Raw genomic sequence first — 6,165 nt, forward strand, 5'->3', positions numbered from 1 at the left:
GGGCACAATATTTCGGTGATCATACATGTCACCATCATCAGGTGAACTGACGGACTGAGCTCCTGTGAACGTGCCGGCACGGCACGGCTGCTCAGAGGCCATAGCGTACGGATCTCCGTGCCGGCACGTTCACAGGAGCTCAGTCCGTCAGTTCACCTGATGATGGCGTTATGTATGATCGCCGAAATATTGTGCCCGTTAGACACTGTAGACCGGCAGTACACCCGTGGATATTTTGATTATCAAATACGCCGGGACAAACTCAAGAATATATTCAGTAAGTTTATGGACACAGCAGTTAGTTAGTCTACATATTTGTGTTCGTTTTTGTCCAACCAACAGTATGGCCTTTTGGGGTAACTCCTAACGTATAAACTAACCTTTAAAGGTAATAAGAACTATGTGCTAGGTCCACATAAGTACTTGGCACAGGTATCCTTCCAAGCAGATCAGACTATTAGGTATAGCATGACACTACAGTTACTCATCAATCTCGTATGTGGTCAATAATACATTTGAGCTATTGTAAATGTTGTTTTAGAAGGAACAATGATCGCCAATAGTTAGTGAACCTAACCTCAGCATTGTAACGAATGAAATACTTATGTATAAAACTGTTGGACCATATAAGCACATTAAAGAAAGTATTTGAGAGATATGCTACAATTTTCAGATTACTCTTGGTTCTCTTTCACATGTCCGGTTATACAAAGGGATAGACATAAGTAGTCGTTTACAAACGTATAAAAGGCCACGTAATATGTTCTTAAAGTAGTATAGGTACCCTTTTTGATGTGAGAAGTTTCAACTTTGGATCTATTGAAGAACGAACAGATTAAAAGAAAGTAAGGAAAACTAAACTCTTTTAGCTATACTGGCTCTTGTGTGTCTGTAACAGTGACTGAAATGACGCTTTATGTTTGTGGGAACAATCAAACATTATTCATTCCATTTTTCTCTTCCTTATGTACGCATAGCGCTATGCGCCTCGGACTTTCGTCCATCTTTTGATTCTCTATTTGCTTAAGTAATAGCAGTAGTGCAAGTGGACGTTGTTGCCGTTGTTGTTGTAGTTTCATTTGTCCATGAAACGCTTTTGCAAAGATACTGGGCGTGTCGTTATATCAACAAATAAATAGAGACGTAGTTCTCATGTACAGACGTTTATCTACTTACAGTTCTAATTTGATAAAGAAGGGACAGTTGTCAGCTGCGTTCTTACGGTAAGAACCACCCCAGCACTCACATGAAGTAATTTATTAAAGCCACGGAATACTTGGATCAAGATGATGGTATGAGATTAGAGCCTCCTCCCTCACGAATACAAGACCAGTCTATTTAATAAAGCGCACTCCATTCTGTTTATCAGTTGTGTACAATATTGTTTTTCCAAGCAGTTTTATAATAATGTAACAAGCTACTGCTGTCCGTTCACTTTTCGCTACCCGTCAGTGCACACATAAAAACATCGATTCAAAATGTAACACTATACACACTATTAGTTGACGTAAGGGCTATAATGACATTGTTTGGTTTCCATTTCGTGTATCGCAACTTCCCGTTTGTTTGCCTGAGTCAGCATCCCTCCATAATTGCCGAGATACTGAGCGCAGAAAGAGAAGAAGATGTTATTATTATACATTAGAGAGATTTGAGAATATGGTTTTCCACGAAAAAAAAGGAAAGAAAGACCAGAAGATCCTTCTAGTGCGTGAAAATGTTGTGTGAACTGAAATATATGTTTTATTGTTATTATTTAACTGTTTTGCATAATTCGCCAAATCACTTTATGCAACTTTCCCACTGTAACGGTGTCTCTGCTGTTGTTGAGGTCCAACCTTTAGCGCGCGCTGGGTAAATTCAACGGACACTGAAAATTAAGTATAACGACAAATTTTAGTGAAACCTCTGAAAACGTTGTCAGAAAAAATGCACTCACCGTAGATCATAAGGAAACACCGCGTGATGTTGTATGGCCGTATTGTGTATGAGCTTATGGTGTGGTCGCGTCGAATTACACAAACATTTTTGAACCACTTCTACTGCTTCTTTAGGCGTAGATAATACAGCTCACATTTAATAAATGCTTCTGCTTTTCAGTCATACTTTTCAGGCAGTATTATCTATGTTTTGGTCCGAAGATACTTATTTTCTTAATGTACTGATTTGAAAGATGACACTTTTGATGGTGTCACATAGACTTTTTTCTTTCATGTTACCTCATAAATTCATGTTTATGAAGAACAGAGATATACTAAACTTCAGTCGACAATGATTCAATCCATGGTTCTGTACAGTGTGGAAAGGATGATTTGATAATGGCAATGTGAGACTATTATCACTGTGATTTACAGCAGATACTAATTTTTAATAGTAATTTGGGTAGTATCGAATTGGTAAGTTCCTTCAACTTCAAAAATAGATGAAAATGTCGAAAGTCCGCTTGTTCTTGTGAAGTAAGACGGTCGTTTAACAACGAGTGGTACCAACAAACCTCACAGCTGAACCGAAGGCTAATCGAAGAAATGTGTGCGTTAGTCTTGTTGAGAGAATTACCAATGTCAGCGAATGGCTCAGTCACGTGATTATTTCCTGGATTATTGAATACGATTCCGAGGCAAAGCGGCAAAGTGGGATTGAGACATCTCCTCGACCGAAAAAGCACGAATGAGCATTTCGAAGATGAAAGCAGTGCTGGTTTCCTTTTTTTGTCAGACGAGGTATCGTGCACAAAGAGTTTCTTCCGCTAGGATAAACTGTTACCCACATTTTTACGCAGATGTCGTTGAAAGGCTCAGAAAAAGTCTTAATCGAGTCAGACTTGGACACTGTAGACAAGTAAATGCTGCATTATGACAACGCGCCATGTGACGGGCTCCCAGTTCACCTGATTTGAGTCTTTTAGATTTTTTTCTTTTGCCTAAACTCAACACTATCTTAAACGGACCCCATTTTGATACTGCGGAACATTGAAAACAATTTGACCGATATGTTAAAGGCACTAGCAGTTGAAATTAGCAAGACTGGGAACAACGACACCCCCGGTGAGTAACTGGCGAAGTGAATTGCTTTAAACAGGATAATACTGTTGTTTGAAAATGATGAAAGCTCTGGTAGATAAAAAAATCTGCCTTGTAACTCTTCTTACAAACCTCCTATCAAGACTCAGAAATTTGGATTCCTACTATTATTCTGTGTTACTGCAGTTACGTAGTTAAACCTAAGATCGGGAACACACGATGATTATTACCTGTTAACTGGATCCGTTAGTTAAATTGTAATCCGTATCTGATGGCGCAGTGGGAGGGAATGTGGCCGAATAGGTATCGTATACGCCTCAAAAGTGAGCAAAGAAACATTCACTTATTCGATACCAAACACCAGGGTAATATATCTACATAATTAGCAAAATTTATATAGATGAGCAATTCATGATTAGCTGATACACGCATGAGAGAGAGAGATGACGATCCATTTGAGAAGAAACGTGAGTACATTGTTAACAGCACAGATGCTCATTGTGTAAAACCAGAATCACTGTGAATACTCCTTAACATCTTTCCGAAAGGTATAATTTGTGATTCACAACCATCAGTGTTCTGTAATGCGAACGTGTGGGTTGGAAATGTTTGCTACTTACCAGAATAAGAACAGAATTTATGCTCTACCTGATACTGGACATTAATGTTCCCTTCTGCATTATCACCTGTCTCTTGATCGACTGAACGAATAAACTTTAGATTACTCAAGAACCTATTAAGGCAGCCGTGATACAGAAATTAATTTTTTCATCATTCGTCCTTTAATCGATGTTACGTTGTGTTTCTGTATACACTTACTACTTACTTACTTACTAAATTCATTTTGGCCCTATGGGGGCATAGGACATCCAGGAGAACTCGCCATCCGTCTCTGTCTTTGGCCATTTGCCTCAATTCTGCCCAGGTCTTGCCAACTCTTTTTGCTTCCCCTTCCACTGTCCTCTTCCATGTGCCCCTTGGTCTTCCTCTCTTCCTTGTTCCCTGGGGATTCCATTCCAATGCTTTTTTCTCGATGGCTCCATCTGGTTTTCTTAAGGTGTGCTCCAACCAGCCCCACATTCTCTCTCTCGTATCTGGTCTTCTATAGGTATCTGGTTTGTTATTCGCCAGAGCTCCTCATTACATATTTTGTATGGCCACCAGATATTCATGATGCGTCGAAGACATCTATTTATGAAGCTTTGTAACTGGGTTGTTATCTTTTTATCCATTTTCCAGCTTTCACTGGCGTACAGAAGGACAGCCTTCACATTTGTATTAAAAATACGGATTTTTGTTTTGTATGTGATATTTCTATTTTTCCATATTGGATACAATTGTATGAAGGCAGCATTTTCCTTTTTAATGCGGTTTTTCACGTCATCTACAGCTCCACCATCTTCCGCCACTATACTACCCAGATACAGGAATGAGTTGTCAGTCTCCACTCGCTGCTCACCTATTAACAGGGCATCTCCATGTTACCTGAATTTACTCTCATTTCCTTTGTTTTGCCTGTATTTATCTTGAGGCCAGCAGTCTCTGCTTCTTCTTTCAGCAAGCTTAATTTAGCTTGCATATCAGTTAGCCTTGGAGCTAATAAAACTATGTCGTCTGCAAAATCCAAATCCTCCAGACGTTCGTGGATCCCCCACTGGATTCCTCGTCTCCTGCCTGCTGTGACTCTTCTCATAACAGAGTCTAGAATGAGTAGAAAAAGTGTTGGTGACAAAATGCAACCCTGCCGGACTCCAGTTGTTACTTCTATGGGCTCTGTCATATTTCCATTGTGGAGTATGCAGCATTCGTAGCCATCATATAGATCTTTTATGATGTTTAAGATCTTCTGTGGTATGCCATACTTCCGCAACACCTGCCAGAGCACTTTATGTTTCACGGAATCGAAGGCCTTTTGAAAATCAATGAATGCCAGGTACATGGTTGCTTGGAATTCTTTGCTTTGCTCTAAGATGATCCTAAGAGTGTTAATAAGATCAACACAGCTGCGTTGTGCCCTAAAACTGGCCTGTTCTTTACGCAGTCGCTTTTCAAGGGATTCTTTAATTCTGTTTAAAATAATTGTGGTGAGGACCTTACTGGGCACTGACAACAATGTAATACCACGCCAGTTGTTACAGTCTGACAAATTTCCCTTTTTGGGGAGCTTTACCACCAAGCCATTTTTCCACTCCTTTGGAGATTTCTCTTCAAGTCAAATATGCTTCAGCAAAGGATGGAGCATTTTAACAGTACTTTCAGTATCGGCTTTTAAGAGCTCCGGTGCTATGTTGTCTAGGCCTGGAGCCTTTGTATTTTTTAGTGTTTTCCAGGCAATCCTAATTTCGTCCATTGTGGGGCACTGCAAATTTATATTTTGGTCTTCTTCGACTTCCTCTGGAACATCTCGTACTTGTTTCTCTTGGTTGTCTTCACAATTTAACAGTTCGCTGAAGTGCTCCTCCCATCTCTGTAGCTGTGCCTGTTGAGTTGTAAGCATCACACCATTCTTGTTCTTAACTCGTCCTTCATGTCTGAAGTTCTTCATTGACAACCGTTTGGTAATGTTGTAGAGGTCTTTCATATTTCCTTGTCTTGCTGCCTCTTCTGCTAATTTTGCTTGCTCATCTATCCATTTCCTTTTATCTCGATGTAGCAATGTTTTCACTTTTTTGTTTGCCTCCATGTATTCTTTATGCGCTTCGCTCTTCTGCGCTCTTGTCTTACAAAAATTTAACTTAAGTTTAATTTCTTTCCTGTGGCTGATTTCATTCCCCGTAGCATCGGAGATCCATTCCTTCCTTTGATGTGCCTTAAATCCTAGGATTTTTTCTCCCACATCTCAATAACAGTTCTTGATTTTTTGCCAGCACGTTTCAATTCCCTCTTCCATAAAGTTTTCTTCAGAGAGGACCTGGAATCTGTTTTGTAGTTCAAGGGCAAATGTTTCTTTGATCTGTTGGTCTTTTAATCTTGCCACCTCTATTTTCTTGCACCTATGATTGAGCTTGGTTCTATTTGCCACTATCTTCAGTCTGAATTCCGCCAAAACTAGGTGGTGGTCACTTCCAACGTCTGCCCCTCTTCTATTTCTGACATCTAACAGAGAGTGTCGGAACTTGCGGCTTATGACTATGTGGTCTATTTG

Source organism: Schistocerca cancellata, chromosome 8 (assembly GCF_023864275.1).
Source record: "Schistocerca cancellata isolate TAMUIC-IGC-003103 chromosome 8, iqSchCanc2.1, whole genome shotgun sequence".
Taxonomy (NCBI): domain Eukaryota; kingdom Metazoa; phylum Arthropoda; class Insecta; order Orthoptera; family Acrididae; genus Schistocerca; species Schistocerca cancellata.